The following is a 12,318-nucleotide window of genomic DNA, read 5'->3' on the forward strand; positions in this document are numbered from 1 at the left end:
GCTTGTTCATCCTCTACACCAAATTCACTTCTCACTCACCAAATGTGCCTGGAATGCTTTAGGATAAAGAGGCTCAAAGTACTATGGGAGCTTCAGAGAAGGGGCCATTAACTCTGCCTGGGAATTCTGGGCAAGGCTGCAGTTTGACCTCATGGCTCCTGGAGGATTTTCTGGCAGCAGGAACAAGTGTCTGACAATTGCCTCTGAAATGAGCTCAGAAATCCAGAAACAAGCCTTTCTCTTGAGAATTAAGCCTTATTTGGGCATAATTAGGCTTCTGTGTTTGGAGTACCCAGGCTGCGTGTAGGGCAATCTGCTTCTTTGGATGACTCCACCAACTGGAGAGAAACCAAGTACCTTTCACAACCCAGGCAGCAGGATCAGGACGTGGGATGTTTTGCACATTCCAGGAGCCCTTCTGGCATAAGAACATTGGAGAGAAAGAATTCACTAATTCTTTCTCTGGCGTCCAGACAGGATCTTGCACTCTGAAAACTCTGGCCCACCATGATAGTAGGCAGCAATGGGAAATGGGTCAGAGAGAATGACTTATCTTCCTCCTCAGGAAGCCTGCACAGCATCACAATGCCTATCTCTTCTAGGTGATCTTGATTTACTAAGAGTTCTAGATTCCAAAATGGTCCCATACATACAGCCCAGGAGAAAGGAGCTGTACCAGACACACTGCAATTTGAGCTTTAACTGTCCCACTAAAGCTTGTCAGCTGTGTGTTCCCTACAGGAGTGCTTCCCTCTCTGCAAAGAGAAAGAATTAAAGACTCTCCTTCCAGTAAGAGGATCACAACGGCCTTTAGCACACACTTCTGCCCTAGCTGTGTGTGCCACTGAAGCAAAACCAACCTCCTGCCAGAGGGTGCCTGGCAAGAGGTCAGCAGCAAGATAAGCCAGCCCAGGATTACTGGATCCAGGTGTGGACAAGGGTGGATCAGAAGCAAGGCCAGGAAAGCAATTCAAGAGGGCAGGAAACATCTGGAAGGTTCATGCCTCCCTGAAGGGCTTTGAGGGATGGATGTTGTCCTGTCTGGTATCAGGAAGCAGGGCTCTAGCCATGAGCTCCAAAGAGCTGGTACAGAACTGTCTCTGGGGATTGAATGGACCAAGCCCAGAGGCCAGTAACTGAAGCCAGGGAATAAAGTCAGAGTGGGAGAAGAAAGGGCAATTAGACGCTGCGTTGGTTTGGAAAACTACTGGGCTAGGACCAAGATTATAACTTAATAGTCCAATATAACAACAATGGTAAACATAAGGGGCTCATTCTTCTAACATTCAACAATCTTGCTATGCTCCAGGGGTACAGATAAATAAAACTATTCCCTTATGGCAAGGAGCTCACAGAAAGTTGGAGGAAAACAGCCCTGTAAACTCAACATTTTAACAGAGCAACTGGAATGCTTTAGGATAAAGAGGCTCAAAGTTCCATGGGAGCTTCATGGAAGGGGCCATTGACTCTGCCTGGGGAAGGCTGCACAGAGATGGAGACATTTTGAACTGCGTTTTGAATGATGAATACCAGGTTCCTCGGTTGGAAAGAGAGGCAGGCGTTCCAAACAGAACAGACAGAATACCATGGGCAAAAGCAGAGCTCTGTGTAGGACTGTGGCACGTCATCAGAGTATGGAGCATTGGTGTGAGGGGTCCTTAGAGGAGAAGCAGAGGGCCAGGGGGAGGTGGGGAGGGAAGAGAGATGACAGGACCAAATCAGGGAGAGTCAGCATAGCTGGTCTGAATGTGGACCTGACCCACAGATGGCAAGGGGCCGCTGAGAGTCTGTTGACATTGATTAGGCTTCTTTGGTTATAAGCAACAGAAACAAGATCTCACTGAAGCAAGAAAAAAGCATGTCATAGAGGGAAAACAGGTGGTTCCCACACCTGATGGAGAATGGGGAGTGTAGGGAAGGGACTGGAATCAGGGCGGGACTGGAATCCGGGCTGGACTGGACTGCAGACAGCAGGAACAGGCCACAATGTCTTCAAGGAGCTGTTGCCCCCAGGACAAGTCAATTTCACCATACTCCACTGGCCAGCCACCGTCCAGGGAAGAGTTTGACACAGGACTGGGGTCACATGCCCGCCTCCTGGTTGGCAGTCTTACCAAGATCATCCACTGTGGGTGGTGCTTCCCCAAAAGGAAATCAGGGTTCTAGAACCAGAAGAAGGGGATTGACACAGGTGCTGCCAGAGCTTGATACTTGTGTGCTTCTAGTCTTTAAGCCAGAAAATGACAAACACACAGGGCAGGGACCAGCTAACTTTTTCTATAAATGGCCAGAGAGTAAATATTTTCAGCCTTGTGGGTCATATGGTCTCTAAGGCAGCTACTCAACTTGGCTGTTATAGCCCAAAGCAGACAGACCACACATAGACCAATGTCTTTACTGCATGCCAGGAAAGCTATATTAATAAAAACATACAGTGGGCCCAATTGACCCCTGGTTTAGAGCCATATTAGGGCATAAGAGAAATACAGAAGGTTAGGAAACCGAAAGGAAAGAGACCAAACCAGAAACTGGTCTGTCTATAAAACTACGTCCTGGCCAGACGCGGTGGCTCACGCCTGTAATCCCAGCATTTTGGGAGGCCAAGGTGGGCGGATTGCCTGAGCTCAGGAGTTTGAGACCAGCCTAGGCAACACGGTGAACTCCCATCTCTACTAAAATACAAAAAAATTAGCCAGGCATGGTGGCATGTGCCTGTAGTCCCAGCTACTTGGAAGGCTGAGGCAGGAGAAATGCTTGAACCCAGGAGGCAGAAGTTGCAGTGAGCCAAGATCGCGCCACTGTACTCCAGCCTGGGTGACAGAGTGAGAGAGACTCGGTCTCAAAAAAAAAAAAAAAAATCCTATGGGCTGTCGTGCTAAGTGCGGCAAAGCTTTACAAACTTCCTTTTCACAAGCATTAAGTTCTGTTTCTTCATGCATTCAACTTGTTTCTTAATTGTTTGTTTCCGAAGTGGGTTCTATTTGTTCAGTGTGTTTTGTAAGCCCTTCATCCTGGCAAAGGTAGCTGCAGTTCTCCTCAGCAGGATACCAGGCATGTATTGACTGTTTTTTGAAAAAATGGCACTGTAACCACAAGTTTCCCGGTGTGGTACACCTGTATTTATTGGAGTCAATTTTTAGAAATACAACAATACAACTGCTTCCACACTTTCTGGGTTGCTGTTTTACTCCCTGCTTGCAACCCTCAGAGCCTTTGTCGGCACTGCTCTAAGTCATGACAGCTCGGGCAAGAAGTGGCTGGAACGCAGAGATGGTATTCACAACCGTGGCCAGGCAAAAGCCTAGCCCTCTTTTGTAATCACCTCTTCGGTGTGAGGCAATATGCTGTGAATTAGTGTGTTCCAGGCCCAGAGTGGTAACATATGGTATCTCTGCTCATTCTACATTAAATCCTGACATTTTGCAGCTGTCAAGATAAAGCTGTTTATATGAGTAACATTGTAGTTTGTTTATAGGGAAATAATGTGTAGTAAGTTATGATTAATCAAGGTGTCTCAAATCTGCTGGAGGCTTCTAAATAGATTTGTTTTCACTGCCATGCTTTTTGTCTCCTAAATCAGGGGTTTAGTTGCCCCCCACCTCCTTTGTCCGGCTCCTGTTTGTGGTCTTGTCCCCTGTGAGATGGATGAAGAGTGAAGCCAGGCCACAGAGAAGCAAGAAAACTCAGGATACAGCATGGGCTAGGTGACAGGAAGGACTCACCTGAACTCTTCCAAAGCCCAGAAAGCTCATCAGAGAGCCGCTGTCTTCTTCATTCCAGTATCTCTGTGTTTGGAACCCAGATCTCCAATAGCCCATCTTCCTGAGGATTTGCGAGTAGGTGTCCAAGGCTCCTGCAGGACATACAGTCCATTTAGTTTTGATTTTCTGGGGTCCAAGAGGTCGTGGGGCCTTGAGGCAGTACAGATTTGAGGGGTCTCAAGTTCTAGAGATCATAGGAACTCCTTGTGTCTGTAGTTCTGGGTTCGAATGTCCTCTCTGGAGGATAATTACTTGGAACTCCAGACTCCTAAAAGTGGGGAAGACCCTTAATGAAGTCTTGCAGAACCTTCCTCCTATAGCAAGATTCCTTCAGCATGGCCAACAGCTGGTCTCAGGCCACTGCCTACTCTCTTTTGACAGGGAAAAGCAAGGTAACTTCTAAGATTGGGGAAGTTCAAAAACTGGGAGGAAATCTACCTCTAACCTTATGCTACATCCATCCTAGTTTTGCCCTCAAGAACAACTTGGAACTGACTGATTGATGTTCCACACAAAAATCCTTCATATCTTGGTTGACAGCCACCATCCCCTCTACAGGCCAAGCCTCACAGCTCTTAGAAGTAATTCTTGCAAGGTCTAGTTCCCCTCCACTCCAGCCACACTCCCCCAGCACCTGCTGGCTTGTTTTTATTCACGGGGAAGGTGGGCTCAGAATGGACCCATCTCAATTGTCCAAGCTGACTGAAAGCACCAGCTGATCTCTCTCCCTCTTTTTAGTCCCTTCTGAGGCTCACCATGGAGACGTGGTCTGATGCCAGTGTGAGTAATAGAGGTCTTAGAATAATCATCATCACTACCAGCCCTGACATTTCTATAGAACTTCTTAACATTTTCAAAGTACTTTCCCTTTGTTCAGGTGCAATTATCCTGCCAACGCAGCATCTCGGCACCAGAGTATCTCTCAAGCACTAGGTATGCTTATTCTGTGCCTGGGAGCCAAATGTGCAGACATTGTTCCAAAATGAATATTTGCATGCATGGATGCACACTTGGATCTACACACATGCGCATCTCTCTGTGCTGCGCATGCAGCGATCCCTGTCCCTAAGCTGGTCACATGGTGAAGTGACAACCAGCAGTCCAGACCACTAAGTGGAGTTTGACCTGTGGACTGGAAGACGCACACATCAGACATGTTCCCCCAGCTCTGCTGGTGGTGCAGCAGAGAGGACCAGCTGCCTCTTTGGCCATGGAGGCAGAGCCAGCAGTCGCAGGAAGAGGAAGGAAGCTGCTGCGGCATCACATGCCTGCTGCCTCCCGTGCCTTCCAGGGCACACAGGAGGCAGCTGGTTGGAAGGCAGCAAGAGGAGAGGCAGGGAAGGTAGGAGCTTGCTGCTGAGAGAGCAGGGTGAGTCCACGGTTGGGGAAGGGATGTCAGATCATCACCCGACTCCTTTTCAGCACATCGCCTGCCCTCCCCAAAGTACTCGCTCCTTGGCTGTGCTTCCAGAAGTGTCCACTGGGAATGATCTAGGAAAGGACAGATAGTCCTAAGGGGAGTCCAAAGAGATCCCCCCAGGTCAGCACAGAGGGGAGGTAATGAAGCCACTGGGAAAGCCTGGGCAGGATGGTGCAGAGGGGCAGAAAGAGCATGGGGACGGTTTTGAGAGCAGTCCGCCCAGAGAGGTAGGTTAACAGACCTTGCCAGGGCACAGTGGTAGAGCTTAGATTGGAAGATACTGAGTTCAGCATCACTAAGCCCTCCCTCCTGAGGTCCAGAGGGTCTCCCAGTCATTTTGTCTCCTTAACCAGCGAGCTTAAAGATCCCCTCTAATCTTGCCATGTGGCAAACAGAGAGAAGCACCAAGCATCCCCTTTCATAGGTGAAAGGACATAGGAAAGACAAAGTAAGGGGTCAAGGACACCTCGCAAGGGCCACAGGACACAGGAAGAAAGGGCTATGGCAGAGGGCAGTGCCTTCTGAAAAGGAACAGGCAAATAGGCAAAGAAGGAAACCCAATCAGGAAATGCACTCTCTCCCTGCCCCCGCCACTGCCCCACCTCCCTCTTCCTGCAGAGACAGCAGAGCGAGCCTCTTGTCGGAAATTAATATTGCACGGGACAGTTAATCAAAGCTGAACCACTCCCCCACCCCAGTGAGTGAGTGGTGTTTGGAGCAGAGCTGACAGCCTGGCAGATGAAGGAACAGAGGCGACCCCTCCCGCTGCCAGAGTCCACCTGCAGTGGGGAGGGGGCTGCAGGGGGAAGCACACAGCCAATTTCTCCCCATAAAAAATGATATGAGGTGAAAAACCATTTACTGCACATTAGGATCCACAGTTGGACCATTTGTATGTTTTACTGGGATGGTTATGTCACTAAATGAAGCCTGAAAAATCCATCATGGGCGGGGAGCCTGACAGTGGCCCGGTCATGGAAGGGGAGCTGGTAGGGGATAGCTGGGCAGGAGAGGAGGAAAGGGAAGGGCTGCCCTTTGTTGCTTTTGTGGGGGAACCCACATCTGGACGCTGTCCTTTAGGTCACTCAGTTTCACAGCGGAGGGTCTCATGAACCACCCGTCACCTCTGCAGTTAGTTGCCTTCTTAAATAAAAAGCTCGGAGGGTCCCTGTACCCCAGTCCTTCTTTGCATCTTCTGGGAATGCACTAATCTGATACCTGCCATTCAACAAGCAACTTTTAATTAAATACCAGTCTGCTGGGCACTGATGTGGGGACCCAGAGGTGACAACAGTCCTGTCCTGGCCATCGCCGATCAGGACCTTCCTTCTCCAGCCCTTGAGCCTCCATCAAGCCCCACTTGTTAGAGAATGAAGCCACTAAGAAGCACCTTGAAGGGTGGGGTGGCAGGTAGTGGGGGGAGTGGAATATGGTGGGAGGGAAGTGTGCAAATGTCACTTGATCTATTAATCAGGAGCCTTGTTAATTAAACTGGAGCCAGCCATCTGAAATGCCAATTCTAACTTTAGTTGCCTGCCTTTATCTCTCCCCTTGCCTCCGAGCAGAGGCGAGGCCTCAGCAGCCTCTGGCCTTAGCAAACTAATTGGCCCCACGTGGTGGGATTCCAGGGGTGGAGCACCTTCCCGGCCTCCCCATCATACCACTGACCCCTGTCATACATACCTCTTCAATCCCAGAGCCCAGGGAGCCAAGACCAAGTGTCTGGCCCAAGTTCCTTATTATACAGGTGAGGAAACTGAGGCCTGGTACTAGAACTCTCTTCTCCTTATTCCCAGTTTACTCCTCCATGTCCTGCTGCTGCTTTAGACCCAAGCTATGCAAACACAAAGGCACCCCTCATCCCTCTGTCATCTTCCCTGACCACTACTGTATGGCTCTACCACACTGGTCACAAGAAGTAGGATGGGGCTCAGGGCTTTGCTAGTACACAGAGTATTCTGATCTCAGCCTCCAGCTCCACCACCTCTACTTCCCTTTTCAAATTACACGGTCCCTTGGCACCGCCAAATGGTGAAATAAGGACATCAACTGTGGGGACTAGTATAACACAAGAAATTCCAGGTGCGTAAATAAGAGGGCCAGGAATGTCACCGGATGTCGGGGGGTAGATGGACTGATGAGAGCACCTGTCTGGATTCCCAGAAGCATAAACTGCCTTGAGGTGGCTGGAGGACAGGACGAAAAGGACAACCGATGAAGGAACTGGGAACAATGCGTGGCAGCCAAGTGGACTGGTGTGACGCTGGTTTTGTTACAAGTTCATCTGAGGACAAACCAGACACTGCCTTTACATGGAATTGACTCTGCCGTTCAATTCATCTTTCCAGGTGGAGGAAATGGATTCCAGAAGGAAAACTCCTGCATAGCAGGCAGCACGGATGTGGCGTGCCCAGTCCTGACACATGCAATGTCCCGCGGAGTGAGAGTGAGACATGACTCTCCTGGGGGCCTGAGCCCGAGGAGATTGTCCACAGCACAGGAAGCAGGCCCCAGGTCCAGGGGTGGCCTGGCGCGGGGCAGGCACACAGATTCAGGCACTACACGGCCTTGATTTAAATCTCACTTCTGCTGCTTACTCGAAATTGACCTTGAGCAATTTCATTAACCTCTCCCTCAGTTTTCCCATCTGTGAAATGGAGATGTTAATAACATCACCTTGTAAAGCTGTCTAAGAGTTTGGTAGATGAATATTTGGAAGTGTTTAGAACAGTGCCTGGCATAGAAAATGCTATAGAAGTGTTCAATAAACTAAATAAGTCTGATATAACCAAGAAAAGCCCTGAGCCTGGTGCAGTGGCTCACACCTGTAATCCCAACACTTTGGGAAGCCGAGGCAGAAGGATCACTCGAGCCCAGGAGTTCAAGACCAGCCAGGCCAACATAGGGAGACCCTGTCTCTACAAAATACTAAAACAAATCAGCTAGCTATGGTGGCATGTGCCTGTAGTCCCAGCTACTCAGGAGGCTGAGGTAGGATCACCTGAGCCCAGGAGGCTGAGGTTGCAGTGGGCTGAGACTATGCCATTACACTCCAGCCTGGGTGACAGGAAGAAAAGAAAAAAGGAGAGGGGAGGGAAGGGTGGAGGGAAGGGTGGAGGGAAGGGTGGAGGGAGGTGGGAGGGAAGGTGGGAGGAAGGGTGGAGGGAGGTGGGGGGATGGTGGAGGAAGGTGGGGGGATGGTGGGGGAGGTGGGGGGATGGTGGATGGAGAGGGAGGGAGGGGGAAAGAAGGAAGGTGAGGGAAGGGGAGGAGGAGGGGGGAAGGGGAGGAGGAGGGGGGAGTGGACAGGGAGGGGAAAGGGGAGGGGAAAGGGAAGGGGAAAGAGAAGGGGGGAAGGACGGGGGAGAGTGAGGCCTGAAATAAAGACAGGAATGTTTTTCAACTAGGCATTTCTTTATGGATAACACTGGAAAGGAGTGAAGAGGACAACCACCCTCGCACTCTGTGAGTGACATGGGTGTTCTCATGGCCCCCAGCTCCTGCCATGTATGTGCAGGCGTACTCCGTGACCTAAGGATGTTGCTTATGAAATAAGTTCCTATGACATGCATCTGATTTCTTATTCGATTTCAGGATAAAATTAGGGTTGTGTCTGTTAAGGGGAAAATGTGCCCTCAAATACAAGAAACTCCCTAGAGAAAGCCTGTTAAAAATCACATATTTAAAAGAACATCAATATTTTTCTGACAGAGTATTAGTGACAATAAATAAATTGCCAAATAGGACTGCAGACTAGCAGGACAGTTCAGTATTTGAATGACAGTTTAAGGTCTCATGGGAAATAGCAGTGACAGCTGAACATGTCACCAATGATGTGGCCTCAATTGTCTCTCAATATATGAGAGGCTTCTGCTGGGAGAGGCAGTCAGGCCAAGGACGGCCAGGCAGGGAAGGTCAAGGCTGGGAGAATGGGCCACCCACTGTGGAGGCTGCCTGCAGCCCAGAGCCCTCTGTCTAGGTAGGGCAGAAAACAAGGTCTAGGAGTGGGACAGAAGAGCCAAGGTCAAGGTATGTCCAGACTGTTGTCAATGAGCCAGAGGCTGACCTGAGTGGAGACCCAGGATGCTATGATAAGACTTCTGGAGACAGATGGTGTTTGCATCAGGGGGACATTCAGGCCACTTAGTAGGGATGATGAGGGGAAATCCAAGAAACTGGACCCAGCTCTGGGAAATAAATGAGGCAAAGAAGTTAGGAGTCCAGGGCTCAGGGGTAGGGCCCAACTGCTGCCATGAGGAGAAAGGAGGAGGAAAAAGGCATGAGGATCCCAAAGGATGGGGCAGTAGGTTGTTTCCAAACTCTCCCAGGCAGTGGGGCAAGGGCCCTTCATAAGAAGTATATACTCCTTGGTCCGAACTCAGGGCAGCAGAATGGTCAGGACTGGTATAGATGGGGAGAGAGATGTATTGGTTGAACCCTCAAGTCTTAGCACTTCTCACAGAAGTCACAGTGGCCTAATATACAGCATTGTCATAGCTTAAAGTCTGCTCCTGGGACTCTCCAGAAGTAGTTGTCTTTTAGAAATACACAGATCACCCTGGAGATGCAGAAATCTAGCCCAAGGCTAACAGCCCTGACACCGTGCAGGAGAACAAATACTGGAACCCACTGTGGACAAAATAGGGCATGACTTCCCAAACCACCTGGCCTAGGGCACTTGAACCAGAGTCTTTCTACATCATATTGACTTAGCAAGAATGTGAGACATAATTAGCTTACCCCTGATCCACAAACCTTGCTGACAGACATTGTTTTAAAATGTTCTGTGAACACAAAACTGTTTATGAAGTTTTGGTGGGGAGAGAGGTAGAAGACATTGATTACAGACCATCACCACGTATGTATTTCATGTTTCAATTTTTCACAATAACCATGTTACGTTTATGATTCAAAGGTATGTTAGGCCGGGCATGATGGCTCACACCTGTAATCCCAGCACTTTGGGAGGCCAAGGTAGGTGGATCACCTAAGGTCAGCAATTCAAGACTAGCCTGACCAACATGGCAAAACCCCATCTCTACTAAAAATACAAAAATTAGCCGAGCGCTGTGGCAGGTGCCTATAGTCCCAGCTACTCGGGAGGCTAAGGCAAGAGAATCGCTTGAACCCAGGAGGCAGAGGTTGCAGTGAGCTGAGATTGTGCCACTGCACTCCAGCCTGGGCAACAGAGTGAGACTCAATCTCAAAAAAAATTAAAAAATAAAAAAATGAAAAATAAAAGGTATGTTAAAATAGAATGTCTTACGGAAAGTCATTTAGGACTTTTGGAAAATAACTTCTGGAAGCTTCTGTAGGAGTCTGTTCATAAGAGTTTCTGGTGATTTTGCACCATTGGAACAGTTGCTGTACCCAGAAAGGAGAGTTTGTAATAGGCAGCTGTAGAGGGAAGCTCCTCCTTGTCTCTCTAACTCACCCCAGGAATTAAGAACTTCTAGCCCTGCTGAGCTGTTAGGAGAACCCTGCCCCTCCAGTGAGTCCCTCCTACTCTGAAAGACAGTGGTCAATGACTGGACAAGCAGGCTTCACATCTCCTGGGATCAGTTCATCTTCTCCCAGCAGAGTTACCTTGTTTAAGATGGTGCACACCTCGGGCCTCTCTCCCTGTCTGGGGTCCCTGTCTGAGTTGGACAGGCAAAGGCGGGATCTTTGCCTTAAGGTCTAGAATTGGGGGAAAGTATTTGGAAGACATGTCCTTGGATCCACTTTTTTTTTTTCCTAATCCAGCTTTGCCAAAGATTAATCTAATCAAAAAAATATCTCTACCTCATGTCTGGTCTATTTCTGAAGGGATTCAGAACTCACAAATAACAACATCAACACAATGACAACTAACACTTATTGAGTTCTTACCAGAGGCCAGACATGGTGCTAAGTACTCTACATGGTTTGGGTTTTGTGTTTTGTTGTTTTTTTTTATTTCAATTTCATTAGAAACTAACACAGAGACCCCAGGATGAAGGCTGGTGACAGCAAAGCTGGGATTCACATCCAGGCTGACTTCACAGCCCACAATCTTCAACAGCAGCCACTAGAGTGGGTGATTTCACTCTCCTCCTGCTTCATGGGAAGGCAGTCTGTCTGTCTCCCAGGAATGGCTGGGACAGATGGCCAGTACAGGTGGAGCTCACCATAGGACAATGCTCAGATCATAGCAGAAAGTGGGAATGGGATAAGGGCAGGGTAAACAAGGACCAGGACAGGTGTCCACCTGGCCAAGTAACCAGAGGTGAGGTGTGCAGTAGCCTGGGGGTAGGCGGGGGGCAGGCAAGCCCAAGCAATGATTCCCAAGAGAGTTACACCGAGGCAGCCCATGGGAGAAGCTTGGAGGAACCCCTCAGGGATTCCTCCAGCTTGGAGCTCAGACTCATTCTATTGGCTTTAACCCATTCCTTAAGCCAATAAGTTTATTAAAATACCCTCATTTCCCTTTGCCATGTTTGGTCATAAAATTGTAGACATTAGAACTATAAAGCTTAGAGAGTTATTTAACTCTCTGGTCTTAGAGATGAGTAAATGGGACTAGAAAGGTGAATAAACTACCTAAGGTCACAAAACTATGTGGTGACAGAACCTGGTTGCAAACCCAAGCATTCCTCCTCCCCCTCCAGGGCTCTTCCCATAGCATCATCATAAGGCTCGGGATTCTGGTCCTATCAACCTTTATGGAAATCTACTTTGGGTTAGACACTGTGATAAATGTCAATGTCTGGCCTGGAGTTGATTTCCAATCTCAGCTACAGACTTACAATGGGGTCATGAGATTGAACCCATGTTGCAAGCTGCACATTGGGCTCTCTGGAGCAGTAAACATCTCTCTTAAAACTTTCAGGTTATAAACAGATGACAGAAGGTGTGACAGAGGAATACAGGATTGATTTTCTATGTCAACAGCAACTCCTAATTTGTATACTCTCTAATAGCCAATATTTCGTACTTTGAGAGACATCTATTCTAGCAATATAAGATGATTTTACCCCCTCCCTCCTCTCCCCTATGTAGCCCTTAGACTGAAAAAAGGCCTTTGAGTTCAAAAATCATCCCAAGGTCACAGAGCAAGCCAAAGGCATGACAGACTTAGAACGCTGTGCCCCAAATCCAAATTCCCAGGTCTCTAGT

Source organism: Trachypithecus francoisi, unplaced genomic scaffold, assembly GCF_009764315.1.
Source record: "Trachypithecus francoisi isolate TF-2019V2 unplaced genomic scaffold, Tfra_2.0 Lachesis_group4, whole genome shotgun sequence".
Taxonomy (NCBI): domain Eukaryota; kingdom Metazoa; phylum Chordata; class Mammalia; order Primates; family Cercopithecidae; genus Trachypithecus; species Trachypithecus francoisi.